At 49.8% G+C, this 27,229-nt stretch overlaps 5 non-coding genes and 7 pseudogenes across 5 annotated transcripts; all 12 read left to right on the top strand.

The window, feature by feature from the left end:
* The first annotated feature begins 1,009 nt into the window (after positions 1 to 1,009).
* Positions 1,010 to 1,200, top strand: LOC137325774 (U2 spliceosomal RNA). The gene has a single exon (XR_010964014.1). It is a non-coding gene; the product is annotated as a U2 spliceosomal RNA (small nuclear RNA).
* A 1,913-nt stretch (positions 1,201 to 3,113) lies between these two features.
* On the top strand, positions 3,114 to 3,304 carry LOC137325773 (U2 spliceosomal RNA). Its single transcript, XR_010964013.1, has one exon. It is a non-coding gene; the product is annotated as a U2 spliceosomal RNA (small nuclear RNA).
* A 1,893-nt stretch (positions 3,305 to 5,197) lies between these two features.
* LOC137325771 (U2 spliceosomal RNA) lies at positions 5,198 to 5,388 on the top strand. Its single transcript, XR_010964012.1, has one exon. It is a non-coding gene; the product is annotated as a U2 spliceosomal RNA (small nuclear RNA).
* Positions 5,389 to 7,283: 1,895 nt separating this feature from the next.
* Positions 7,284 to 7,474, top strand: LOC137325770 (U2 spliceosomal RNA). Its single transcript, XR_010964011.1, has one exon. It is a non-coding gene; the product is annotated as a U2 spliceosomal RNA (small nuclear RNA).
* A 1,908-nt stretch (positions 7,475 to 9,382) lies between these two features.
* On the top strand, positions 9,383 to 9,573 carry LOC137325769 (U2 spliceosomal RNA). Its single transcript, XR_010964010.1, has one exon. It is a non-coding gene; the product is annotated as a U2 spliceosomal RNA (small nuclear RNA).
* A 2,152-nt stretch (positions 9,574 to 11,725) lies between these two features.
* LOC137325976 (U2 spliceosomal RNA) lies at positions 11,726 to 11,896 on the top strand (annotated as a pseudogene).
* A 2,102-nt stretch (positions 11,897 to 13,998) lies between these two features.
* Positions 13,999 to 14,213, top strand: LOC137325904 (U2 spliceosomal RNA; annotated as a pseudogene).
* Positions 14,214 to 16,309: 2,096 nt separating this feature from the next.
* On the top strand, positions 16,310 to 16,528 carry LOC137325916 (U2 spliceosomal RNA; annotated as a pseudogene).
* Positions 16,529 to 18,603: 2,075 nt separating this feature from the next.
* LOC137325840 (U2 spliceosomal RNA) lies at positions 18,604 to 18,808 on the top strand (annotated as a pseudogene).
* A 2,075-nt stretch (positions 18,809 to 20,883) lies between these two features.
* LOC137325838 (U2 spliceosomal RNA) lies at positions 20,884 to 21,088 on the top strand (annotated as a pseudogene).
* A 2,075-nt stretch (positions 21,089 to 23,163) lies between these two features.
* Positions 23,164 to 23,368, top strand: LOC137325837 (U2 spliceosomal RNA; annotated as a pseudogene).
* Positions 23,369 to 25,443: 2,075 nt separating this feature from the next.
* LOC137325836 (U2 spliceosomal RNA) lies at positions 25,444 to 25,648 on the top strand (annotated as a pseudogene).
* The last annotated feature ends 1,581 nt before the right edge of the window (positions 25,649 to 27,229 follow it).

The following is a 27,229-nucleotide window of genomic DNA, read 5'->3' as shown; positions in this document are numbered from 1 at the left end:
AGAGAGAGAGAGAGAGACTGACTGACACTGACTCTCACACACACACACACACAGACACACACCGTCTCCCATCCGATTGGTGGACTATGGGATTGAAAATCTAACTTTTAGTTTCAATGCAGCGCGTTGTTGTTGTAATATAGAACTGCAAGTTGCCGTTGTAGTCGTAGTTTCGAATCAGCACAAAGTAGGTGCCTCCCTGGAATGTCACACCTGCGTCCCGGAAAACAGGTCTCCTGGTCAAAGCAGTCCCGCCCCGCCCTGGGATTAACATGACAATGAACGGGGCCCAGTCAGGGAGCAGTTTGAAAGACATTTTTCAATATGCACTTCTGAAACATTAACGCCTTGTTTCTTCCGACAGTTTAACCAGCGATTAACATGACAATGGACAGGGCCCAGTCAGGGAGCAGCTTGAGAGACACCTTTCAATAGGCACTTCTGAAACATTAACGCCTTGTTTCTTTCGACAGTTTAGCCAGCCTTTAACACGTCTTGTGTTTTTATTTCCCATTTCCAGCCAGCCAGCCAGCCAGCCAGCCGAGCCAGCCTCTGCAGTATTTTTTTTCATTGGTCTTGCCTGCCGTGGAATGAATGTTTCAACACGAGCTGCCGATTGTCAGCACCTCACCTCTTTCTCAATTGGCCGTTGCAATCTCACTCACTCACTGTGAGACACGTCACATCACGTCACTAGTTTTCCTTAAAGAGGTCTCCTTCCACGGCAGTTCGTTAGTGACTGAGACTGACTGACGGAGGTCCGGTGAGACCCAACCCTCTCCCATCTGATTGGTGGCCTACTGGCAAATTTACCAATCTGTCAAGCAATCCTGGCAAGAAAGGGAAAAAAATCTTTAAACTCATCCACTGTTGCAATTAGAAACGGTGGCAAAAATGTGGCCAGAGTGGGAGAGAACGGCAGTGCTTCTAGACTGCATTAAACACAGGCAGCCAGAGACCAAAGAGGGAGTGCAAACAGGAGCCGAGATCAATTCGCATCGAGCGCGTCATCGCTTCTCGGCCTTTTGGCTAAGATCAAGTGTAGTATCTGTTCTTATCAGTTTAATATCTGATACGTCCCCTATCTGGGGACCATATATTAAATTGATTTTTGGAACAGGGAGATGGAACAGGGGCTTGCTCCGTCCACTCCACGCATCGACCCAGTATTGCAGTGTCTCTGGGAACGGTGCACCTCCCTGTGGGGAGATATTCAAAAGGAAAAACAGCTCTTTCCCAGCGTCTCTGTGTGTGTGTGTGTGTGTGTGTGTGTGTGTGCGTATGTATTATTACTGAGAATAAAGCTGATATATTACACTTACTTTCTCAGCTCAGTGGTATTTCTTTCTTCTCCTCGGCTGAATGCCGCTCGCACGTAGCGATATAATTCAAAGTGCAAAATAACTTGGTGCCGTTGACTTTGAACAAGCAGGGTCTGCTTTCAAATGCAAGCTGCGCTCCCGAACTGGACTGTCTGTCTGTTTGTCAAGGAGAGGAAAAGGTGGCGGTGGTGAGGGTGGAGCATTAGCGCTCAGGAGGGGAGACTTTCTTTGAGTGGTGCCAATTAATCTGCACCAGAAAGTCATCCCCCCGACCGGGATTCGAACCCGGGTCTCAACGAGTTTAAAAGGTTGCGTCTTAGACCACTAGACCACCGGAGGGAACTGCCTCAACTCCCTGGGAACTTGTACAAGAGGCTGAGGACACGCACGCCTGCTGCGCTGCGCTGCGCTGCGCTGGCAGCAGCGACCAGCAGGGGGCCGACCGGCTGATCCTTCCCTTTCACAGGCAGGCTTTTGACCCTCGATTAAACGACAAAGGTGTTCAGAAGGAAGGCCTGGGGGGAGGGAGGCAGGGAGGGACGGACGCACGCACGCACGCAGGGAAATCAGCACAAAGCAGGTCCCCTGGAATCTCACACCTGCGTCCCAGAAAACAGGTCTCCTGGTCAAAGCAGTCCTGCCCGCCCTGCCATTAACGTGACAATGGACAGGGCCCGGCAGCTTGAGACACATCTTTTTTTCAATATGCAAGTTCTTTTTAAAAAGGTTTCCTTCCACAGCAGCTCTGAGTTAGAGTTAGAGTTAGAGTGAGAGAGAGAGAGAGAGAGAGAGAGAGAGACTGACTGACACTGACTCTCACACACACACACACACAGACACACACCGTCTCCCATCCGATTGGTGGACTATGGGATTGAAAATCTAACTTTTAGTTTCAATGCAGCGCGTTGTTGTTGTAATATAGAACTGCAAGTTGCCGTTGTAGTCGTAGTTTCGAATCAGCACAAAGTAGGTGCCTCCCTGGAATGTCACACCTGCGTCCCGGAAAACAGGTCTCCTGGTCAAAGCAGTCCCGCCCCGCCCTGGGATTAACATGACAATGAACGGGGCCCAGTCAGGGAGCAGTTTGAAAGACATTTTTCAATATGCACTTCTGAAACATTAACGCCTTGTTTCTTCCGACAGTTTAACCAGCGATTAACATGACAATGGACAGGGCCCAGTCAGGGAGCAGCTTGAGAGACACCTTTCAATAGGCACTTCTGAAACATTAACGCCTTGTTTCTTTCGACAGTTTAGCCAGCCTTTAACACGTCTTGTGTTTTTATTTCCCATTTCCAGCCAGCCAGCCAGCCAGCCAGCCGAGCCAGCCTCTGCAGTATTTTTTTTCATTGGTCTTGCCTGCCGTGGAATGAATGTTTCAACACGAGCTGCCGATTGTCAGCACCTCACCTCTTTCTCAATTGGCCGTTGCAATCTCACTCACTCACTGTGAGACACGTCACATCACGTCACTAGTTTTCCTTAAAGAGGTCTCCTTCCACGGCAGTTCGTTAGTGACTGAGACTGACTGACGGAGGTCCGGTGAGACCCAACCCTCTCCCATCTGATTGGTGGCCTACTGGCAAATTTACCAATCTGTCAAGCAATCCTGGCAAGAAAGGGAAAAAAATCTTTAAACTCATCCACTGTTGCAATTAGAAACGGTGGCAAAAATGTGGCCAGAGTGGGAGAGAACGGCAGTGCTTCTAGACTGCATTAAACACAGGCAGCCAGAGACCAAAGAGGGAGTGCAAACAGGAGCCGAGATCAATTCGCATCGAGCGCGTCATCGCTTCTCGGCCTTTTGGCTAAGATCAAGTGTAGTATCTGTTCTTATCAGTTTAATATCTGATACGTCCCCTATCTGGGGACCATATATTAAATTGATTTTTGGAACAGGGAGATGGAACAGGGGCTTGCTCCGTCCACTCCACGCATCGACCCAGTATTGCAGTGTCTCTGGGAACGGTGCACCTCCCTGTGGGGAGATATTCAAAAGGAAAAACAGCTCTTTCCCAGCGTCTCTGTGTGTGTGTGTGTGTGCGTATGTATTATTACTGAGAATAAAGCTGATATATTACACTTACTTTCTCAGCTCAGTGGTATTTCTTTCTTCTCCTCGGCTGAATGCCGCTCGCACGTAGCGATATAATTCAAAGTGCAAAATAACTTGGTGCCGTTGACTTTGAACAAGCAGGGTCTGCTTTCAAATGCAAGCTGCGCTCCCGAACTGGACTGTCTGTCTGTTTGTCAAGGAGAGGAAAAGGTGGCGGTGGTGAGGGTGGAGCATTAGCGCTCAGGAGGGGAGACTTTCTTTGAGTGGTGCCAATTAATCTGCACCAGAAAGTCATCCCCCCGACCGGGATTCGAACCCGGGTCTCAACGAGTTTAAAAGGTTGCGTCTTAGACCACTAGACCACCGGAGGGAACTGCCTCAACTCCCTGGGAACTTGTACAAGAGGCTGAGGACACGCACGCCTGCTGCGCTGCGCTGCGCTGCGCTGGCAGCAGCGACCAGCAGGGGGCCGACCGGCTGATCCTTCCCTTTCACAGGCAGGCTTTTGACCCTCGATTAAACGACAAAGGTGTTCAGAAGGAAGGCCTGGGGGGAGGGAGGCAGGGAGGGACGGACGCACGCACGCACGCAGGGAAATCAGCACAAAGCAGGTCCCCTGGAATCTCACACCTGCGTCCCAGAAAACAGGTCTCCTGGTCAAAGCAGTCCTGCCCGCCCTGCCATTAACGTGACAATGGACAGGGCCCGGCAGCTTGAGACACATCTTTTTTTCAATATGCAAGTTCTTTTTAAAAAGGTTTCCTTCCACAGCAGCTCTGAGTTAGAGTTAGAGTTAGAGTGAGAGAGAGAGAGAGACTGACTGACACTGACTCTCACACACACACACACACAGACACACACCGTCTCCCATCCGATTGGTGGACTATGGGATTGAAAATCTAACTTTTAGTTTCAATGCAGCGCGTTGTTGTTGTAATATAGAACTGCAAGTTGCCGTTGTAGTCGTAGTTTCGAATCAGCACAAAGTAGGTGCCTCCCTGGAATGTCACACCTGCGTCCCGGAAAACAGGTCTCCTGGTCAAAGCAGTCCCGCCCCGCCCTGGGATTAACATGACAATGAACGGGGCCCAGTCAGGGAGCAGTTTGAAAGACATTTTTCAATATGCACTTCTGAAACATTAACGCCTTGTTTCTTCCGACAGTTTAACCAGCGATTAACATGACAATGGACAGGGCCCAGTCAGGGAGCAGCTTGAGAGACACCTTTCAATAGGCACTTCTGAAACATTAACTCCTTGTTTCTTTCGACAGTTTAGCCAGCCTTTAACACGTCTTGTGTTTTTATTTCCCATTTCCAGCCAGCCAGCCAGCCAGCCAGCCGAGCCAGCCTCTGCAGTATTTTTTTTCATTGGTCTTGCCTGCCGTGGAATGAATGTTTCAACACGAGCTGCCGATTGTCAGCACCTCACCTCTTTCTCAATTGGCCGTTGCAATCTCACTCACTCACTGTGAGACACGTCACATCACGTCACTAGTTTTCCTTAAAGAGGTCTCCTTCCACGGCAGTTCGTTAGTGACTGAGACTGACTGACGGAGGTCCGGTGAGACCCAACCCTCTCCCATCTGATTGGTGGCCTACTGGCAAATTTACCAATCTGTCAAGCAATCCTGGCAAGAAAGGGAAAAAAATGGCAAAATCTTTAAACTCATCCACTGTTGCAATTAGAAACGGTGGCAAAAATGTGGCCAGAGTGGGAGAGAACGGCAGTGCTTCTAGACTGCATTAAACACAGGCAGCCAGAGACCAAAGAGGGAGTGCAAACAGGAGCCGAGATCAATTCGCATCGAGCGCGTCATCGCTTCTCGGCCTTTTGGCTAAGATCAAGTGTAGTATCTGTTCTTATCAGTTTAATATCTGATACGTCCCCTATCTGGGGACCATATATTAAATTGATTTTTGGAACAGGGAGATGGAACAGGGGCTTGCTCCGTCCACTCCACGCATCGACCCAGTATTGCAGTGTCTCTGGGAACGGTGCACCTCCCTCTGGGGAGATATTCAAAAGGAAAAACAGCTCTTTCCCAGCGTCTCTGTGTGTGTGTGTGTGTATGTATTATTACTGAGAATAAAGCTGATATATTACACTTACTTTCTCAGCTCAGTGGTATTTCTTTCTTCTCCTCGGCTGAATGCCGCTCGCACGTAGCGATATAATTCAAAGTGCAAAATAACTTGGTGCCGTTGACTTTGAACAAGCAGGGTCTGCTTTCAAATGCAAGCTGCGCTCCCGAACTGGACTGTCTGTCTGTTTGTCAAGGAGAGGAAAAGGTGGCGGTGGTGAGGGTGGAGCATTAGCGCTCAGGAGGGGAGACTTTCTTTGAGTGGTGCCAATTAATCTGCACCAGAAAGTCATCCCCCCGACCGGGATTCGAACCCGGGTCTCAACGAGTTTAAAAGGTTGCGTCTTAGACCACTAGACCACCGGAGGGAACTGCCTCAACTCCCTGGGAACTTGTACAAGAGGCTGAGGACACGCACGCCTGCTGCGCTGCGCTGCGCTGCGCTGGCAGCAGCGACCAGCAGGGGGCCGACCGGCTGATCCTTCCCTTTCACAGGCAGGCTTTTGACCCTCGATTAAACGACAAAGGTGTTCAGAAGGAAGGCCTGGGGGGAGGGAGGCAGGGAGGGACGGACGCACGCACGCACGCAGGGAAATCAGCACAAAGCAGGTCCCCTGGAATCTCACACCTGCGTCCCAGAAAACAGGTCTCCTGGTCAAAGCAGTCCTGCCCGCCCTGCCATTAACGTGACAATGGACAGGGCCCGGCAGCTTGAGACACATCTTTTTTTCAATATGCAAGTTCTTTTTAAAAAGGTTTCCTTCCACAGCAGCTCTGAGTTAGAGTTAGAGTTAGAGTGAGAGAGAGAGAGAGAGAGAGAGAGAGAGACTGACTGACACTGACTCTCACACACACACACACACAGACACACACCGTCTCCCATCCGATTGGTGGACTATGGGATTGAAAATCTAACTTTTAGTTTCAATGCAGCGCGTTGTTGTTGTAATATAGAACTGCAAGTTGCCGTTGTAGTCGTAGTTTCGAATCAGCACAAAGTAGGTGCCTCCCTGGAATGTCACACCTGCGTCCCGGAAAACAGGTCTCCTGGTCAAAGCAGTCCCGCCCCGCCCTGGGATTAACATGACAATGAACGGGGCCCAGTCAGGGAGCAGTTTGAAAGACATTTTTCAATATGCACTTCTGAAACATTAACGCCTTGTTTCTTCCGACAGTTTAACCAGCGATTAACATGACAATGGACAGGGCCCAGTCAGGGAGCAGCTTGAGAGACACCTTTCAATAGGCACTTCTGAAACATTAACGCCTTGTTTCTTTCGACAGTTTAGCCAGCCTTTAACACGTCTTGTGTTTTTATTTCCCATTTCCAGCCAGCCAGCCAGCCAGCCAGCCGAGCCAGCCTCTGCAGTATTTTTTTTCATTGGTCTTGCCTGCCGTGGAATGAATGTTTCAACACGAGCTGCCGATTGTCAGCACCTCACCTCTTTCTCAATTGGCCGTTGCAATCTCACTCACTCACTGTGAGACACGTCACATCACGTCACTAGTTTTCCTTAAAGAGGTCTCCTTCCACGGCAGTTCGTTAGTGACTGAGACTGACTGACGGAGGTCCGGTGAGACCCAACCCTCTCCCATCTGATTGGTGGCCTACTGGCAAATTTACCAATCTGTCAAGCAATCCTGGCAAGAAAGGGAAAAAAATCTTTAAACTCATCCACTGTTGCAATTAGAAACGGTGGCAAAAATGTGGCCAGAGTGGGAGAGAACGGCAGTGCTTCTAGACTGCATTAAACACAGGCAGCCAGAGACCAAAGAGGGAGTGCAAACAGGAGCCGAGATCAATTCGCATCGAGCGCGTCATCGCTTCTCGGCCTTTTGGCTAAGATCAAGTGTAGTATCTGTTCTTATCAGTTTAATATCTGATACGTCCCCTATCTGGGGACCATATATTAAATTGATTTTTGGAACAGGGAGATGGAACAGGGGCTTGCTCCGTCCACTCCACGCATCGACCCAGTATTGCAGTGTCTCTGGGAACGGTGCACCTCCCTGTGGGGAGATATTCAAAAGGAAAAACAGCTCTTTCCCAGCGTCTCTGTGTGTGTGTGTGTGTGTGTGTGTGTGTGTGCGTATGTATTATTACTGAGAATAAAGCTGATATATTACACTTACTTTCTCAGCTCAGTGGTATTTCTTTCTTCTCCTCGGCTGAATGCCGCTCGCACGTAGCGATATAATTCAAAGTGCAAAATAACTTGGTGCCGTTGACTTTGAACAAGCAGGGTCTGCTTTCAAATGCAAGCTGCGCTCCCGAACTGGACTGTCTGTCTGTTTGTCAAGGAGAGGAAAAGGTGGCGGTGGTGAGGGTGGAGCATTAGCGCTCAGGAGGGGAGACTTTCTTTGAGTGGTGCCAATTAATCTGCACCAGAAAGTCATCCCCCCGACCGGGATTCGAACCCGGGTCTCAACGAGTTTAAAAGGTTGCGTCTTAGACCACTAGACCACCGGAGGGAACTGCCTCAACTCCCTGGGAACTTGTACAAGAGGCTGAGGACACGCACGCCTGCTGCGCTGCGCTGCGCTGGCAGCAGCGACCAGCAGGGGGCCGACCGGCTGATCCTTCCCTTTCACAGGCAGGCTTTTGACCCTCGATTAAACGACAAAGGTGTTCAGAAGGAAGGCCTGGGGGGAGGGAGGCAGGGAGGGACGGACGCACGCACGCACGCAGGGAAATCAGCACAAAGCAGGTCCCCTGGAATCTCACACCTGCGTCCCAGAAAACAGGTCTCCTGGTCAAAGCAGTCCTGCCCGCCCTGCCATTAACGTGACAATGGACAGGGCCCGGCAGCTTGAGACACATCTTTTTTTCAATATGCAAGTTCTTTTTAAAAAGGTTTCCTTCCACAGCAGCTCTGAGTTAGAGTTAGAGTTAGAGTGAGAGAGAGAGAGAGAGAGAGAGAGAGAGACTGACTGACACTGACTCTCACACACACACACACACAGACACACACCGTCTCCCATCCGATTGGTGGACTATGGGATTGAAAATCTAACTTTTAGTTTCAATGCAGCGCGTTGTTGTTGTAATATAGAACTGCAAGTTGCCGTTGTAGTCGTAGTTTCGAATCAGCACAAAGTAGGTGCCTCCCTGGAATGTCACACCTGCGTCCCGGAAAACAGGTCTCCTGGTCAAAGCAGTCCCGCCCCGCCCTGGGATTAACATGACAATGAACGGGGCCCAGTCAGGGAGCAGTTTGAAAGACATTTTTCAATATGCACTTCTGAAACATTAACGCCTTGTTTCTTCCGACAGTTTAACCAGCGATTAACATGACAATGGACAGGGCCCAGTCAGGGAGCAGCTTGAGAGACACCTTTCAATAGGCACTTCTGAAACATTAACGCCTTGTTTCTTTCGACAGTTTAGCCAGCCTTTAACACGTCTTGTGTTTTTATTTCCCATTTCCAGCCAGCCAGCCAGCCAGCCAGCCGAGCCAGCCTCTGCAGTATTTTTTTTCATTGGTCTTGCCTGCCGTGGAATGAATGTTTCAACACGAGCTGCCGATTGTCAGCACCTCACCTCTTTCTCAATTGGCCGTTGCAATCTCACTCACTCACTGTGAGACACGTCACATCACGTCACTAGTTTTCCTTAAAGAGGTCTCCTTCCACGGCAGTTCGTTAGTGACTGAGACTGACTGACGGAGGTCCGGTGAGACCCAACCCTCTCCCATCTGATTGGTGGCCTACTGGCAAATTTACCAATCTGTCAAGCAATCCTGGCAAGAAAGGGAAAAAAATCTTTAAACTCATCCACTGTTGCAATTAGAAACGGTGGCAAAAATGTGGCCAGAGTGGGAGAGAACGGCAGTGCTTCTAGACTGCATTAAACACAGGCAGCCAGAGACCAAAGAGGGAGTGCAAACAGGAGCCGAGATCAATTCGCATCGAGCGCGTCATCGCTTCTCGGCCTTTTGGCTAAGATCAAGTGTAGTATCTGTTCTTATCAGTTTAATATCTGATACGTCCCCTATCTGGGGACCATATATTAAATTGATTTTTGGAACAGGGAGATGGAACAGGGGCTTGCTCCGTCCACTCCACGCATCGACCCAGTATTGCAGTGTCTCTGGGAACGGTGCACCTCCCTGTGGGGAGATATTCAAAAGGAAAAACAGCTCTTTCCCAGCGTCTCTGTGTGTGTGTGTGTGTGTGTGTGTGTGTGTGCGTATGTATTATTACTGAGAATAAAGCTGATATATTACACTTACTTTCTCAGCTCAGTGGTATTTCTTTCTTCTCCTCGGCTGAATGCCGCTCGCACGTAGCGATATAATTCAAAGTGCAAAATAACTTGGTGCCGTTGACTTTGAACAAGCAGGGTCTGCTTTCAAATGCAAGCTGCGCTCCCGAACTGGACTGTCTGTCTGTTTGTCAAGGAGAGGAAAAGGTGGCGGTGGTGAGGGTGGAGCATTAGCGCTCAGGAGGGGAGACTTTCTTTGAGTGGTGCCAATTAATCTGCACCAGAAAGTCATCCCCCCGACCGGGATTCGAACCCGGGTCTCAACGAGTTTAAAAGGTTGCGTCTTAGACCACTAGACCACCGGAGGGAACTGCCTCAACTCCCTGGGAACTTGTACAAGAGGCTGAGGACACGCACGCCTGCTGCGCTGCGCTGCGCTGCGCTGGCAGCAGCGACCAGCAGGGGGCCGACCGGCTGATCCTTCCCTTTCACAGGCAGGCTTTTGACCCTCGATTAAACGACAAAGGTGTTCAGAAGGAAGGCCTGGGGGGAGGGAGGCAGGGAGGGACGGACGCACGCACGCACGCAGGGAAATCAGCACAAAGCAGGTCCCCTGGAATCTCACACCTGCGTCCCAGAAAACAGGTCTCCTGGTCAAAGCAGTCCTGCCCGCCCTGCCATTAACGTGACAATGGACAGGGCCCGGCAGCTTGAGACACATCTTTTTTTCAATATGCAAGTTCTTTTTAAAAAGGTTTCCTTCCACAGCAGCTCTGAGTTAGAGTTAGAGTTAGAGTGAGAGAGAGAGAGAGAGAGAGAGAGAGAGACTGACTGACACTGACTCTCACACACACACACACACAGACACACACCGTCTCCCATCCGATTGGTGGACTATGGGATTGAAAATCTAACTTTTAGTTTCAATGCAGCGCGTTGTTGTTGTAATATAGAACTGCAAGTTGCCGTTGTAGTCGTAGTTTCGAATCAGCACAAAGTAGGTGCCTCCCTGGAATGTCACACCTGCGTCCCGGAAAACAGGTCTCCTGGTCAAAGCAGTCCCGCCCCGCCCTGGGATTAACATGACAATGAACGGGGCCCAGTCAGGGAGCAGTTTGAAAGACATTTTTCAATATGCACTTCTGAAACATTAACGCCTTGTTTCTTCCGACAGTTTAACCAGCGATTAACATGACAATGGACAGGGCCCAGTCAGGGAGCAGCTTGAGAGACACCTTTCAATAGGCACTTCTGAAACATTAACGCCTTGTTTCTTTCGACAGTTTAGCCAGCCTTTAACACGTCTTGTGTTTTTATTTCCCATTTCCAGCCAGCCAGCCAGCCAGCCAGCCGAGCCAGCCTCTGCAGTATTTTTTTTCATTGGTCTTGCCTGCCGTGGAATGAATGTTTCAACACGAGCTGCCGATTGTCAGCACCTCACCTCTTTCTCAATTGGCCGTTGCAATCTCACTCACTCACTGTGAGACACGTCACATCACGTCACTAGTTTTCCTTAAAGAGGTCTCCTTCCACGGCAGTTCGTTAGTGACTGAGACTGACTGACGGAGGTCCGGTGAGACCCAACCCTCTCCCATCTGATTGGTGGCCTACTGGCAAATTTACCAATCTGTCAAGCAATCCTGGCAAGAAAGGGAAAAAAATCTTTAAACTCATCCACTGTTGCAATTAGAAACGGTGGCAAAAATGTGGCCAGAGTGGGAGAGAACGGCAGTGCTTCTAGACTGCATTAAACACAGGCAGCCAGAGACCAAAGAGGGAGTGCAAACAGGAGCCGAGATCAATTCGCATCGAGCGCGTCATCGCTTCTCGGCCTTTTGGCTAAGATCAAGTGGTCAAGTGGGGGAAGGCAACCATTTGGAGCCTTCCTGCCATTGTATGCCGGGGGGATGCAGTCAGGGAGAAATCCCCTCGGGCAGAGTGTAGAGCTTTGGCTTGTAGAGCTTTGGCTTGATGTAATGTCACTGCAAGGAATCTGGAATGAATCTGTAAGGCAATAAGGCACCCCAGAGTGTCAGAAAAAAAAAAAAAAAAAAAAAAAAAAAAAAAAAAAAAAAATCTGTTCTTATCAGTTTAATATCTGATACGTCCCCTATCTGGGGACCATATATTAAATTGATTTTTGGAACAGGGAGATGGAACAGGGGCTTGCTCCGTCCACTCCACGCATCGACCCAGTATTGCAGTGTCTCTGGGAACGGTGCACCTCCCTGTGGGGAGATATTCAAAAGGAAAAACAGCTCTTTCCCAGCGTCTCTGTGTGTGTGTGTGTGTGTGTGTGTGTGTGTGTGTGTGCGTATGTATTATTACTGAGAATAAAGCTGATATATTACACTTACTTTCTCAGCTCAGTGGTATTTCTTTCTTCTCCTCGGCTGAATGCCGCTCGCACGTAGCGATATAATTCAAAGTGCAAAATAACTTGGTGCCGTTGACTTTGAACAAGCAGGGTCTGCTTTCAAATGCAAGCTGCGCTCCCGAACTGGACTGTCTGTCTGTTTGTCAAGGAGAGGAAAAGGTGGCGGTGGTGAGGGTGGAGCATTAGCGCTCAGGAGGGGAGACTTTCTTTGAGTGGTGCCAATTAATCTGCACCAGAAAGTCATCCCCCCGACCGGGATTCGAACCCGGGTCTCAACGAGTTTAAAAGGTTGCGTCTTAGACCACTAGACCACCGGAGGGAACTGCCTCAACTCCCTGGGAACTTGTACAAGAGGCTGAGGACACGCACGCCTGCTGCGCTGCGCTGCGCTGCGCTGGCAGCAGCGACCAGCAGGGGGCCGACCGGCTGATCCTTCCCTTTCACAGGCAGGCTTTTGACCCTCGATTAAACGACAAAGGTGTTCAGAAGGAAGGCCTGGGGGGAGGGAGGCAGGGAGGGACGGACGCACGCACGCACGCAGGGAAATCAGCACAAAGCAGGTCCCCTGGAATCTCACACCTGCGTCCCAGAAAACAGGTCTCCTGGTCAAAGCAGTCCTGCCCGCCCTGCCATTAACGTGACAATGGACAGGGCCCGGCAGCTTGAGACACATCTTTTTTTCAATATGCAAGTTCTTTTTAAAAAGGTTTCCTTCCACAGCAGCTCTGAGTTAGAGTTAGAGTTAGAGTGAGAGAGAGAGAGAGAGAGAGAGAGAGAGACTGACTGACACTGACTCTCACACACACACACACACAGACACACACCGTCTCCCATCCGATTGGTGGACTATGGGATTGAAAATCTAACTTTTAGTTTCAATGCAGCGCGTTGTTGTTGTAATATAGAACTGCAAGTTGCCGTTGTAGTCGTAGTTTCGAATCAGCACAAAGTAGGTGCCTCCCTGGAATGTCACACCTGCGTCCCGGAAAACAGGTCTCCTGGTCAAAGCAGTCCCGCCCCGCCCTGGGATTAACATGACAATGAACGGGGCCCAGTCAGGGAGCAGTTTGAAAGACATTTTTCAATATGCACTTCTGAAACATTAACGCCTTGTTTCTTCCGACAGTTTAACCAGCGATTAACATGACAATGGACAGGGCCCAGTCAGGGAGCAGCTTGAGAGACACCTTTCAATAGGCACTTCTGAAACATTAACGCCTTGTTTCTTTCGACAGTTTAGCCAGCCTTTAACACGTCTTGTGTTTTTATTTCCCATTTCCAGCCAGCCAGCCAGCCAGCCAGCCGAGCCAGCCTCTGCAGTATTTTTTTTCATTGGTCTTGCCTGCCGTGGAATGAATGTTTCAACACGAGCTGCCGATTGTCAGCACCTCACCTCTTTCTCAATTGGCCGTTGCAATCTCACTCACTCACTGTGAGACACGTCACATCACGTCACTAGTTTTCCTTAAAGAGGTCTCCTTCCACGGCAGTTCGTTAGTGACTGAGACTGACTGACGGAGGTCCGGTGAGACCCAACCCTCTCCCATCTGATTGGTGGCCTACTGGCAAATTTACCAATCTGTCAAGCAATCCTGGCAAGAAAGGGAAAAAAATCTTTAAACTCATCCACTGTTGCAATTAGAAACGGTGGCAAAAATGTGGCCAGAGTGGGAGAGAACGGCAGTGCTTCTAGACTGCATTAAACACAGGCAGCCAGAGACCAAAGAGGGAGTGCAAACAGGAGCCGAGATCAATTCGCATCGAGCGCGTCATCGCTTCTCGGCCTTTTGGCTAAGATCAAGTGGTCAAGTGGGGGAAGGCAACCATTTGGAGCCTTCCTGCCATTGTATGCCGGGGGGATGCAGTCAGGGAGAAATCCCCTCGGGCAGAGTGCAGAGCTTTGGCTTGTAGAGCTTTGGCTTGATGTAATGTCACTGCAAGGAATCTGGAATGAATCTGTAAGGCAATAAGGCACCCCAGAGTGTCAGAAAAAAAAAAAAAAAAAAAAAAAAAAAATCTGTTCTTATCAGTTTAATATCTGATACGTCCCCTATCTGGGGACCATATATTAAATTGATTTTTGGAACAGGGAGATGGAACAGGGGCTTGCTCCGTCCACTCCACGCATCGACCCAGTATTGCAGTGTCTCTGGGAACGGTGCACCTCCCTGTGGGGAGATATTCAAAAGGAAAAACAGCTCTTTCCCAGCGTCTCTGTGTGTGTGTGTGTGTGTGTGTGTGTGTGTGCGTATGTATTATTACTGAGAATAAAGCTGATATATTACACTTACTTTCTCAGCTCAGTGGTATTTCTTTCTTCTCCTCGGCTGAATGCCGCTCGCACGTAGCGATATAATTCAAAGTGCAAAATAACTTGGTGCCGTTGACTTTGAACAAGCAGGGTCTGCTTTCAAATGCAAGCTGCGCTCCCGAACTGGACTGTCTGTCTGTTTGTCAAGGAGAGGAAAAGGTGGCGGTGGTGAGGGTGGAGCATTAGCGCTCAGGAGGGGAGACTTTCTTTGAGTGGTGCCAATTAATCTGCACCAGAAAGTCATCCCCCCGACCGGGATTCGAACCCGGGTCTCAACGAGTTTAAAAGGTTGCGTCTTAGACCACTAGACCACCGGAGGGAACTGCCTCAACTCCCTGGGAACTTGTACAAGAGGCTGAGGACACGCACGCCTGCTGCGCTGCGCTGCGCTGCGCTGGCAGCAGCGACCAGCAGGGGGCCGACCGGCTGATCCTTCCCTTTCACAGGCAGGCTTTTGACCCTCGATTAAACGACAAAGGTGTTCAGAAGGAAGGCCTGGGGGGAGGGAGGCAGGGAGGGACGGACGCACGCACGCACGCAGGGAAATCAGCACAAAGCAGGTCCCCTGGAATCTCACACCTGCGTCCCAGAAAACAGGTCTCCTGGTCAAAGCAGTCCTGCCCGCCCTGCCATTAACGTGACAATGGACAGGGCCCGGCAGCTTGAGACACATCTTTTTTTCAATATGCAAGTTCTTTTTAAAAAGGTTTCCTTCCACAGCAGCTCTGAGTTAGAGTTAGAGTTAGAGTGAGAGAGAGAGAGAGAGAGAGAGAGAGAGACTGACTGACACTGACTCTCACACACACACACACACAGACACACACCGTCTCCCATCCGATTGGTGGACTATGGGATTGAAAATCTAACTTTTAGTTTCAATGCAGCGCGTTGTTGTTGTAATATAGAACTGCAAGTTGCCGTTGTAGTCGTAGTTTCGAATCAGCACAAAGTAGGTGCCTCCCTGGAATGTCACACCTGCGTCCCGGAAAACAGGTCTCCTGGTCAAAGCAGTCCCGCCCCGCCCTGGGATTAACATGACAATGAACGGGGCCCAGTCAGGGAGCAGTTTGAAAGACATTTTTCAATATGCACTTCTGAAACATTAACGCCTTGTTTCTTCCGACAGTTTAACCAGCGATTAACATGACAATGGACAGGGCCCAGTCAGGGAGCAGCTTGAGAGACACCTTTCAATAGGCACTTCTGAAACATTAACTCCTTGTTTCTTTCGACAGTTTAGCCAGCCTTTAACACGTCTTGTGTTTTTATTTCCCATTTCCAGCCAGCCAGCCAGCCAGCCAGCCGAGCCAGCCTCTGCAGTATTTTTTTTCATTGGTCTTGCCTGCCGTGGAATGAATGTTTCAACACGAGCTGCCGATTGTCAGCACCTCACCTCTTTCTCAATTGGCCGTTGCAATCTCACTCACTCACTGTGAGACACGTCACATCACGTCACTAGTTTTCCTTAAAGAGGTCTCCTTCCACGGCAGTTCGTTAGTGACTGAGACTGACTGACGGAGGTCCGGTGAGACCCAACCCTCTCCCATCTGATTGGTGGCCTACTGGCAAATTTACCAATCTGTCAAGCAATCCTGGCAAGAAAGGGAAAAAAATCTTTAAACTCATCCACTGTTGCAATTAGAAACGGTGGCAAAAATGTGGCCAGAGTGGGAGAGAACGGCAGTGCTTCTAGACTGCATTAAACACAGGCAGCCAGAGACCAAAGAGGGAGTGCAAACAGGAGCCGAGATCAATTCGCATCGAGCGCGTCATCGCTTCTCGGCCTTTTGGCTAAGATCAAGTGGTCAAGTGGGGGAAGGCAACCATTTGGAGCCTTCCTGCCATTGTATGCCGGGGGGATGCAGTCAGGGAGAAATCCCCTCGGGCAGAGTGTAGAGCTTTGGCTTGTAGAGCTTTGGCTTGATGTAATGTCACTGCAAGGAATCTGGAATGAATCTGTAAGGCAATAAGGCACCCCAGAGTGTCAGAAAAAAAAAAAAAAAAAAAAAAAAAAAAAAAATCTGTTCTTATCAGTTTAATATCTGATACGTCCCCTATCTGGGGACCATATATTAAATTGATTTTTGGAACAGGGAGATGGAACAGGGGCTTGCTCCGTCCACTCCACGCATCGACCCAGTATTGCAGTGTCTCTGGGAACGGTGCACCTCCCTGTGGGGAGATATTCAAAAGGAAAAACAGCTCTTTCCCAGCGTCTCTGTGTGTGTGTGTGTGTGCGTATGTATTATTACTGAGAATAAAGCTGATATATTACACTTACTTTCTCAGCTCAGTGGTATTTCTTTCTTCTCCTCGGCTGAATGCCGCTCGCACGTAGCGATATAATTCAAAGTGCAAAATAACTTGGTGCCGTTGACTTTGAACAAGCAGGGTCTGCTTTCAAATGCAAGCTGCGCTCCCGAACTGGACTGTCTGTCTGTTTGTCAAGGAGAGGAAAAGGTGGCGGTGGTGAGGGTGGAGCATTAGCGCTCAGGAGGGGAGACTTTCTTTGAGTGGTGCCAATTAATCTGCACCAGAAAGTCATCCCCCCGACCGGGATTCGAACCCGGGTCTCAACGAGTTTAAAAGGTTGCGTCTTAGACCACTAGACCACCGGAGGGAACTGCCTCAACTCCCTGGGAACTTGTACAAGAGGCTGAGGACACGCACGCCTGCTGCGCTGCGCTGCGCTGCGCTGGCAGCAGCGACCAGCAGGGGGCCGACCGGCTGATCCTTCCCTTTCACAGGCAGGCTTTTGACCCTCGATTAAACGACAAAGGTGTTCAGAAGGAAGGCCTGGGGGGAGGGAGGCAGGGAGGGACGGACGCACGCACGCACGCAGGGAAATCAGCACAAAGCAGGTCCCCTGGAATCTCACACCTGCGTCCCAGAAAACAGGTCTCCTGGTCAAAGCAGTCCTGCCCGCCCTGCCATTAACGTGACAATGGACAGGGCCCGGCAGCTTGAGACACATCTTTTTTTCAATATGCAAGTTCTTTTTAAAAAGGTTTCCTTCCACAGCAGCTCTGAGTTAGAGTTAGAGTTAGAGTGAGAGAGAGAGAGAGAGAGAGAGAGAGACTGACTGACACTGACTCTCACACACACACACACACAGACACACACCGTCTCCCATCCGATTGGTGGACTATGGGATTGAAAATCTAACTTTTAGTTTCAATGCAGCGCGTTGTTGTTGTAATATAGAACTGCAAGTTGCCGTTGTAGTCGTAGTTTCGAATCAGCACAAAGTAGGTGCCTCCCTGGAATGTCACACCTGCGTCCCGGAAAACAGGTCTCCTGGTCAAAGCAGTCCCGCCCCGCCCTGGGATTAACATGACAATGAACGGGGCCCAGTCAGGGAGCAGTTTGAAAGACATTTTTCAATATGCACTTCTGAAACATTAACGCCTTGTTTCTTCCGACAGTTTAACCAGCGATTAACATGACAATGGACAGGGCCCAGTCAGGGAGCAGCTTGAGAGACACCTTTCAATAGGCACTTCTGAAACATTAACGCCTTGTTTCTTTCGACAGTTTAGCCAGCCTTTAACACGTCTTGTGTTTTTATTTCCCATTTCCAGCCAGCCAGCCAGCCAGCCAGCCGAGCCAGCCTCTGCAGTATTTTTTTTCATTGGTCTTGCCTGCCGTGGAATGAATGTTTCAACACGAGCTGCCGATTGTCAGCACCTCACCTCTTTCTCAATTGGCCGTTGCAATCTCACTCACTCACTGTGAGACACGTCACATCACGTCACTAGTTTTCCTTAAAGAGGTCTCCTTCCACGGCAGTTCGTTAGTGACTGAGACTGACTGACGGAGGTCCGGTGAGACCCAACCCTCTCCCATCTGATTGGTGGCCTACTGGCAAATTTACCAATCTGTCAAGCAATCCTGGCAAGAAAGGGAAAAAAATCTTTAAACTCATCCACTGTTGCAATTAGAAACGGTGGCAAAAATGTGGCCAGAGTGGGAGAGAACGGCAGTGCTTCTAGACTGCATTAAACACAGGCAGCCAGAGACCAAAGAGGGAGTGCAAACAGGAGCCGAGATCAATTCGCATCGAGCGCGTCATCGCTTCTCGGCCTTTTGGCTAAGATCAAGTGGTCAAGTGGGGGAAGGCAACCATTTGGAGCCTTCCTGCCATTGTATGCCGGGGGGATGCAGTCAGGGAGAAATCCCCTCGGGCAGAGTGTAGAGCTTTGGCTTGTAGAGCTTTGGCTTGATGTAATGTCACTGCAAGGAATCTGGAATGAATCTGTAAGGCAATAAGGCACCCCAGAGTGTCAGAAAAAAAAAAAAATCTGTTCTTATCAGTTTAATATCTGATACGTCCCCTATCTGGGGACCATATATTAAATTGATTTTTGGAACAGGGAGATGGAACAGGGGCTTGCTCCGTCCACTCCACGCATCGACCCAGTATTGCAGTGTCTCTGGGAACGGTGCACCTCCCTGTGGGGAGATATTCAAAAGGAAAAACAGCTCTTTCCCAGCGTCTCTGTGTGTGTGTGTGTGTGCGTATGTATTATTACTGAGAATAAAGCTGATATATTACACTTACTTTCTCAGCTCAGTGGTATTTCTTTCTTCTCCTCGGCTGAATGCCGCTCGCACGTAGCGATATAATTCAAAGTGCAAAATAACTTGGTGCCGTTGACTTTGAACAAGCAGGGTCTGCTTTCAAATGCAAGCTGCGCTCCCGAACTGGACTGTCTGTCTGTTTGTCAAGGAGAGGAAAAGGTGGCGGTGGTGAGGGTGGAGCATTAGCGCTCAGGAGGGGAGACTTTCTTTGAGTGGTGCCAATTAATCTGCACCAGAAAGTCATCCCCCCGACCGGGATTCGAACCCGGGTCTCAACGAGTTTAAAAGGTTGCGTCTTAGACCACTAGACCACCGGAGGGAACTGCCTCAACTCCCTGGGAACTTGTACAAGAGGCTGAGGACACGCACGCCTGCTGCGCTGCGCTGCGCTGCGCTGGCAGCAGCGACCAGCAGGGGGCCGACCGGCTGATCCTTCCCTTTCACAGGCAGGCTTTTGACCCTCGATTAAACGACAAAGGTGTTCAGAAGGAAGGCCTGGGGGGAGGGAGGCAGGGAGGGACGGACGCACGCACGCACGCAGGGAAATCAGCACAAAGCAGGTCCCCTGGAATCTCACACCTGCGTCCCAGAAAACAGGTCTCCTGGTCAAAGCAGTCCTGCCCGCCCTGCCATTAACGTGACAATGGACAGGGCCCGGCAGCTTGAGACACATCTTTTTTTCAATATGCAAGTTCTTTTTAAAAAGGTTTCCTTCCACAGCAGCTCTGAGTTAGAGTTAGAGTTAGAGTGAGAGAGAGAGAGAGAGAGAGAGAGAGACTGACTGACACTGACTCTCACACACACACACACACAGACACACACCGTCTCCCATCCGATTGGTGGACTATGGGATTGAAAATCTAACTTTTAGTTTCAATGCAGCGCGTTGTTGTTGTAATATAGAACTGCAAGTTGCCGTTGTAGTCGTAGTTTCGAATCAGCACAAAGTAGGTGCCTCCCTGGAATGTCACACCTGCGTCCCGGAAAACAGGTCTCCTGGTCAAAGCAGTCCCGCCCCGCCCTGGGATTAACATGACAATGAACGGGGCCCAGTCAGGGAGCAGTTTGAAAGACATTTTTCAATATGCACTTCTGAAACATTAACGCCTTGTTTCTTCCGACAGTTTAACCAGCGATTAACATGACAATGGACAGGGCCCAGTCAGGGAGCAGCTTGAGAGACACCTTTCAATAGGCACTTCTGAAACATTAACGCCTTGTTTCTTTCGACAGTTTAGCCAGCCTTTAACACGTCTTGTGTTTTTATTTCCCATTTCCAGCCAGCCAGCCAGCCAGCCAGCCGAGCCAGCCTCTGCAGTATTTTTTTTCATTGGTCTTGCCTGCCGTGGAATGAATGTTTCAACACGAGCTGCCGATTGTCAGCACCTCACCTCTTTCTCAATTGGCCGTTGCAATCTCACTCACTCACTGTGAGACACGTCACATCACGTCACTAGTTTTCCTTAAAGAGGTCTCCTTCCACGGCAGTTCGTTAGTGACTGAGACTGACTGACGGAGGTCCGGTGAGACCCAACCCTCTCCCATCTGATTGGTGGCCTACTGGCAAATTTACCAATCTGTCAAGCAATCCTGGCAAGAAAGGGAAAAAAATCTTTAAACTCATCCACTGTTGCAATTAGAAACGGTGGCAAAAATGTGGCCAGAGTGGGAGAGAACGGCAGTGCTTCTAGACTGCATTAAACACAGGCAGCCAGAGACCAAAGAGGGAGTGCAAACAGGAGCCGAGATCAATTCGCATCGAGCGCGTCATCGCTTCTCGGCCTTTTGGCTAAGATCAAGTGGTCAAGTGGGGGAAGGCAACCATTTGGAGCCTTCCTGCCATTGTATGCCGGGGGGATGCAGTCAGGGAGAAATCCCCTCGGGCAGAGTGTAGAGCTTTGGCTTGTAGAGCTTTGGCTTGATGTAATGTCACTGCAAGGAATCTGGAATGAATCTGTAAGGCAATAAGGCACCCCAGAGTGTCAGAAAAAAAAAAAAATCTGTTCTTATCAGTTTAATATCTGATACGTCCCCTATCTGGGGACCATATATTAAATTGATTTTTGGAACAGGGAGATGGAACAGGGGCTTGCTCCGTCCACTCCACGCATCGACCCAGTATTGCAGTGTCTCTGGGAACGGTGCACCTCCCTGTGGGGAGATATTCAAAAGGAAAAACAGCTCTTTCCCAGCGTCTCTGTGTGTGTGTGTGTGTGCGTATGTATTATTACTGAGAATAAAGCTGATATATTACACTTACTTTCTCAGCTCAGTGGTATTTCTTTCTTCTCCTCGGCTGAATGCCGCTCGCACGTAGCGATATAATTCAAAGTGCAAAATAACTTGGTGCCGTTGACTTTGAACAAGCAGGGTCTGCTTTCAAATGCAAGCTGCGCTCCCGAACTGGACTGTCTGTCTGTTTGTCAAGGAGAGGAAAAGGTGGCGGTGGTGAGGGTGGAGCATTAGCGCTCAGGAGGGGAGACTTTCTTTGAGTGGTGCCAATTAATCTGCACCAGAAAGTCATCCCCCCGACCGGGATTCGAACCCGGGTCTCAACGAGTTTAAAAGGTTGCGTCTTAGACCACTAGACCACCGGAGGGAACTGCCTCAACTCCCTGGGAACTTGTACAAGAGGCTGAGGACACGCACGCCTGCTGCGCTGCGCTGCGCTGCGCTGGCAGCAGCGACCAGCAGGGGGCCGACCGGCTGATCCTTCCCTTTCACAGGCAGGCTTTTGACCCTCGATTAAACGACAAAGGTGTTCAGAAGGAAGGCCTGGGGGGAGGGAGGCAGGGAGGGACGGACGCACGCACGCACGCAGGGAAATCAGCACAAAGCAGGTCCCCTGGAATCTCACACCTGCGTCCCAGAAAACAGGTCTCCTGGTCAAAGCAGTCCTGCCCGCCCTGCCATTAACGTGACAATGGACAGGGCCCGGCAGCTTGAGACACATCTTTTTTTCAATATGCAAGTTCTTTTTAAAAAGGTTTCCTTCCACAGCAGCTCTGAGTTAGAGTTAGAGTTAGAGTGAGAGAGAGAGAGAGAGAGAGAGAGAGACTGACTGACACTGACTCTCACACACACACACACACAGACACACACCGTCTCCCATCCGATTGGTGGACTATGGGATTGAAAATCTAACTTTTAGTTTCAATGCAGCGCGTTGTTGTTGTAATATAGAACTGCAAGTTGCCGTTGTAGTCGTAGTTTCGAATCAGCACAAAGTAGGTGCCTCCCTGGAATGTCACACCTGCGTCCCGGAAAACAGGTCTCCTGGTCAAAGCAGTCCCGCCCCGCCCTGGGATTAACATGACAATGAACGGGGCCCAGTCAGGGAGCAGTTTGAAAGACATTTTTCAATATGCACTTCTGAAACATTAACGCCTTGTTTCTTCCGACAGTTTAACCAGCGATTAACATGACAATGGACAGGGCCCAGTCAGGGAGCAGCTTGAGAGACACCTTTCAATAGGCACTTCTGAAACATTAACGCCTTGTTTCTTTCGACAGTTTAGCCAGCCTTTAACACGTCTTGTGTTTTTATTTCCCATTTCCAGCCAGCCAGCCAGCCAGCCAGCCGAGCCAGCCTCTGCAGTATTTTTTTTCATTGGTCTTGCCTGCCGTGGAATGAATGTTTCAACACGAGCTGCCGATTGTCAGCACCTCACCTCTTTCTCAATTGGCCGTTGCAATCTCACTCACTCACTGTGAGACACGTCACATCACGTCACTAGTTTTCCTTAAAGAGGTCTCCTTCCACGGCAGTTCGTTAGTGACTGAGACTGACTGACGGAGGTCCGGTGAGACCCAACCCTCTCCCATCTGATTGGTGGCCTACTGGCAAATTTACCAATCTGTCAAGCAATCCTGGCAAGAAAGGGAAAAAAATCTTTAAACTCATCCACTGTTGCAATTAGAAACGGTGGCAAAAATGTGGCCAGAGTGGGAGAGAACGGCAGTGCTTCTAGACTGCATTAAACACAGGCAGCCAGAGACCAAAGAGGGAGTGCAAACAGGAGCCGAGATCAATTCGCATCGAGCGCGTCATCGCTTCTCGGCCTTTTGGCTAAGATCAAGTGGTCAAGTGGGGGAAGGCAACCATTTGGAGCCTTCCTGCCATTGTATGCCGGGGGGATGCAGTCAGGGAGAAATCCCCTCGGGCAGAGTGTAGAGCTTTGGCTTGTAGAGCTTTGGCTTGATGTAATGTCACTGCAAGGAATCTGGAATGAATCTGTAAGGCAATAAGGCACCCCAGAGTGTCAGAAAAAAAAAAAAATCTGTTCTTATCAGTTTAATATCTGATACGTCCCCTATCTGGGGACCATATATTAAATTGATTTTTGGAACAGGGAGATGGAACAGGGGCTTGCTCCGTCCACTCCACGCATCGACCCAGTATTGCAGTGTCTCTGGGAACGGTGCACCTCCCTGTGGGGAGATATTCAAAAGGAAAAACAGCTCTTTCCCAGCGTCTCTGTGTGTGTGTGTGTGTGCGTATGTATTATTACTGAGAATAAAGCTGATATATTACACTTACTTTCTCAGCTCAGTGGTATTTCTTTCTTCTCCTCGGCTGAATGCCGCTCGCACGTAGCGATATAATTCAAAGTGCAAAATAACTTGGTGCCGTTGACTTTGAACAAGCAGGGTCTGCTTTCAAATGCAAGCTGCGCTCCCGAACTGGACTGTCTGTCTGTTTGTCAAGGAGAGGAAAAGGTGGCGGTGGTGAGGGTGGAGCATTAGCGCTCAGGAGGGGAGACTTTCTTTGAGTGGTGCCAATTAATCTGCACCAGAAAGTCATCCCCCCGACCGGGATTCGAACCCGGGTCTCAACGAGTTTAAAAGGTTGCGTCTTAGACCACTAGACCACCGGAGGGAACTGCCTCAACTCCCTGGGAACTTGTACAAGAGGCTGAGGACACGCACGCCTGCTGCGCTGCGCTGCGCTGCGCTGGCAGCAGCGACCAGCAGGGGGCCGACCGGCTGATCCTTCCCTTTCACAGGCAGGCTTTTGACCCTCGATTAAACGACAAAGGTGTTCAGAAGGAAGGCCTGGGGGGAGGGAGGCAGGGAGGGACGGACGCACGCACGCACGCAGGGAAATCAGCACAAAGCAGGTCCCCTGGAATCTCACACCTGCGTCCCAGAAAACAGGTCTCCTGGTCAAAGCAGTCCTGCCCGCCCTGCCATTAACGTGACAATGGACAGGGCCCGGCAGCTTGAGACACATCTTTTTTTCAATATGCAAGTTCTTTTTAAAAAGGTTTCCTTCCACAGCAGCTCTGAGTTAGAGTTAGAGTTAGAGTGAGAGAGAGAGAGAGAGAGAGAGAGAGACTGACTGACACTGACTCTCACACACACACACACACAGACACACACCGTCTCCCATCCGATTGGTGGACTATGGGATTGAAAATCTAACTTTTAGTTTCAATGCAGCGCGTTGTTGTTGTAATATAGAACTGCAAGTTGCCGTTGTAGTCGTAGTTTCGAATCAGCACAAAGTAGGTGCCTCCCTGGAATGTCACACCTGCGTCCCGGAAAACAGGTCTCCTGGTCAAAGCAGTCCCGCCCCGCCCTGGGATTAACATGACAATGAACGGGGCCCAGTCAGGGAGCAGTTTGAAAGACATTTTTCAATATGCACTTCTGAAACATTAACGCCTTGTTTCTTCCGACAGTTTAACCAGCGATTAACATGACAATGGACAGGGCCCAGTCAGGGAGCAGCTTGAGAGACACCTTTCAATAGGCACTTCTGAAACATTAACGCCTTGTTTCTTTCGACAGTTTAGCCAGCCTTTAACACGTCTTGTGTTTTTATTTCCCATTTCCAGCCAGCCAGCCAGCCAGCCAGCCGAGCCAGCCTCTGCAGTATTTTTTTTCATTGGTCTTGCCTGCCGTGGAATGAATGTTTCAACACGAGCTGCCGATTGTCAGCACCTCACCTCTTTCTCAATTGGCCGTTGCAATCTCACTCACTCACTGTGAGACACGTCACATCACGTCACTAGTTTTCCTTAAAGAGGTCTCCTTCCACGGCAGTTCGTTAGTGACTGAGACTGACTGACGGAGGTCCGGTGAGACCCAACCCTCTCCCATCTGATTGGTGGCCTACTGGCAAATTTACCAATCTGTCAAGCAATCCTGGCAAGAAAGGGAAAAAAATCTTTAAACTCATCCACTGTTGCAATTAGAAACGGTGGCAAAAATGTGGCCAGAGTGGGAGAGAACGGCAGTGCTTCTAGACTGCATTAAACACAGGCAGCCAGAGACCAAAGAGGGAGTGCAAACAGGAGCCGAGATCAATTCGCATCGAGCGCGTCATCGCTTCTCGGCCTTTTGGCTAAGATCAAGTGGTCAAGTGGGGGAAGGCAACCATTTGGAGCCTTCCTGCCATTGTATGCCGGGGGGATGCAGTCAGGGAGAAATCCCCTCGGGCAGAGTGTAGAGCTTTGGCTTGTAGAGCTTTGGCTTGATGTAATGTCACTGCAAGGAATCTGGAATGAATCTGTAAGGCAATAAGGCACCCCAGAGTGTCAGAAAAAAAAAAAAATCTGTTCTTATCAGTTTAATATCTGATACGTCCCCTATCTGGGGACCATATATTAAATTGATTTTTGGAACAGGGAGATGGAACAGGGGCTTGCTCCGTCCACTCCACGCATCGACCCAGTATTGCAGTGTCTCTGGGAACGGTGCACCTCCCTGTGGGGAGATATTCAAAAGGAAAAACAGCTCTTTCCCAGCGTCTCTGTGTGTGTGTGTGTGTGCGTATGTATTATTACTGAGAATAAAGCTGATATATTACACTTACTTTCTCAGCTCAGTGGTATTTCTTTCTTCTCCTCGGCTGAATGCCGCTCGCACGTAGCGATATAATTCAAAGTGCAAAATAACTTGGTGCCGTTGACTTTGAACAAGCAGGGTCTGCTTTCAAATGCAAGCTGCGCTCCCGAACTGGACTGTCTGTCTGTTTGTCAAGGAGAGGAAAAGGTGGCGGTGGTGAGGGTGGAGCATTAGCGCTCAGGAGGGGAGACTTTCTTTGAGTGGTGCCAATTAATCTGCACCAGAAAGTCATCCCCCCGACCGGGATTCGAACCCGGGTCTCAACGAGTTTAAAAGGTTGCGTCTTAGACCACTAGACCACCGGAGGGAACTGCCTCAACTCCCTGGGAACTTGTACAAGAGGCTGAGGACACGCACGCCTGCTGCGCTGCGCTGCGCTGCGCTGGCAGCAGCGACCAGCAGGGGGCCGACCGGCTGATCCTTCCCTTTCACAGGCAGGCTTTTGACCCTCGATTAAACGACAAAGGTGTTCAGAAGGAAGGCCTGGGGGGAGGGAGGCAGGGAGGGACGGACGCACGCACGCACGCAGGGAAATCAGCACAAAGCAGGTCCCCTGGAATCTCACACCTGCGTCCCAGAAAACAGGTCTCCTGGTCAAAGCAGTCCTGCCCGCCCTGCCATTAACGTGACAATGGACAGGGCCCGGCAGCTTGAGACACATCTTTTTTTCAATATGCAAGTTCTTTTTAAAAAGGTTTCCTTCCACAGCAGCTCTGAGTTAGAGTTAGAGTTAGAGTGAGAGAGAGAGAGAGACTGACTGACACTGACTCTCACACACACACACACACAGACACACACCGTCTCCCATCCGATTGGTGGACTATGGGATTGAAAATCTAACTTTTAGTTTCAATGCAGCGCGTTGTTGTTGTAATATAGAACTGCAAGTTGCCGTTGTAGTCGTAGTTTCGAATCAGCACAAAGTAGGTGCCTCCCTGGAATGTCACACCTGCGTCCCGGAAAACAGGTCTCCTGGTCAAAGCAGTCCCGCCCCGCCCTGGGATTAACATGACAATGAACGGGGCCCAGTCAGGGAGCAGTTTGAAAGACATTTTTCAATATGCACTTCTGAAACATTAACGCCTTGTTTCTTCCGACAGTTTAACCAGCGATTAACATGACAATGGACAGGGCCCAGTCAGGGAGCAGCTTGAGAGACACCTTTCAATAGGCACTTCTGAAACATTAACTCCTTGTTTCTTTCGACAGTTTAGCCAGCCTTTAACACGTCTTGTGTTTTTATTTCCCATTTCCAGCCAGCCAGCCAGCCAGCCAGCCGAGCCAGCCTCTGCAGTATTTTTTTTCATTGGTCTTGCCTGCCGTGGAATGAATGTTTCAACACGAGCTGCCGATTGTCAGCACCTCACCTCTTTCTCAATTGGCCGTTGCAATCTCACTCACTCACTGTGAGACACGTCACATCACGTCACTAGTTTTCCTT

This window comes from Heptranchias perlo, chromosome 9, assembly GCF_035084215.1.
Source record: "Heptranchias perlo isolate sHepPer1 chromosome 9, sHepPer1.hap1, whole genome shotgun sequence".
In the NCBI taxonomy this organism is placed as follows: domain Eukaryota; kingdom Metazoa; phylum Chordata; class Chondrichthyes; order Hexanchiformes; family Hexanchidae; genus Heptranchias; species Heptranchias perlo.
This window is presented reverse-complemented; position numbering and strand designations above follow the sequence as displayed.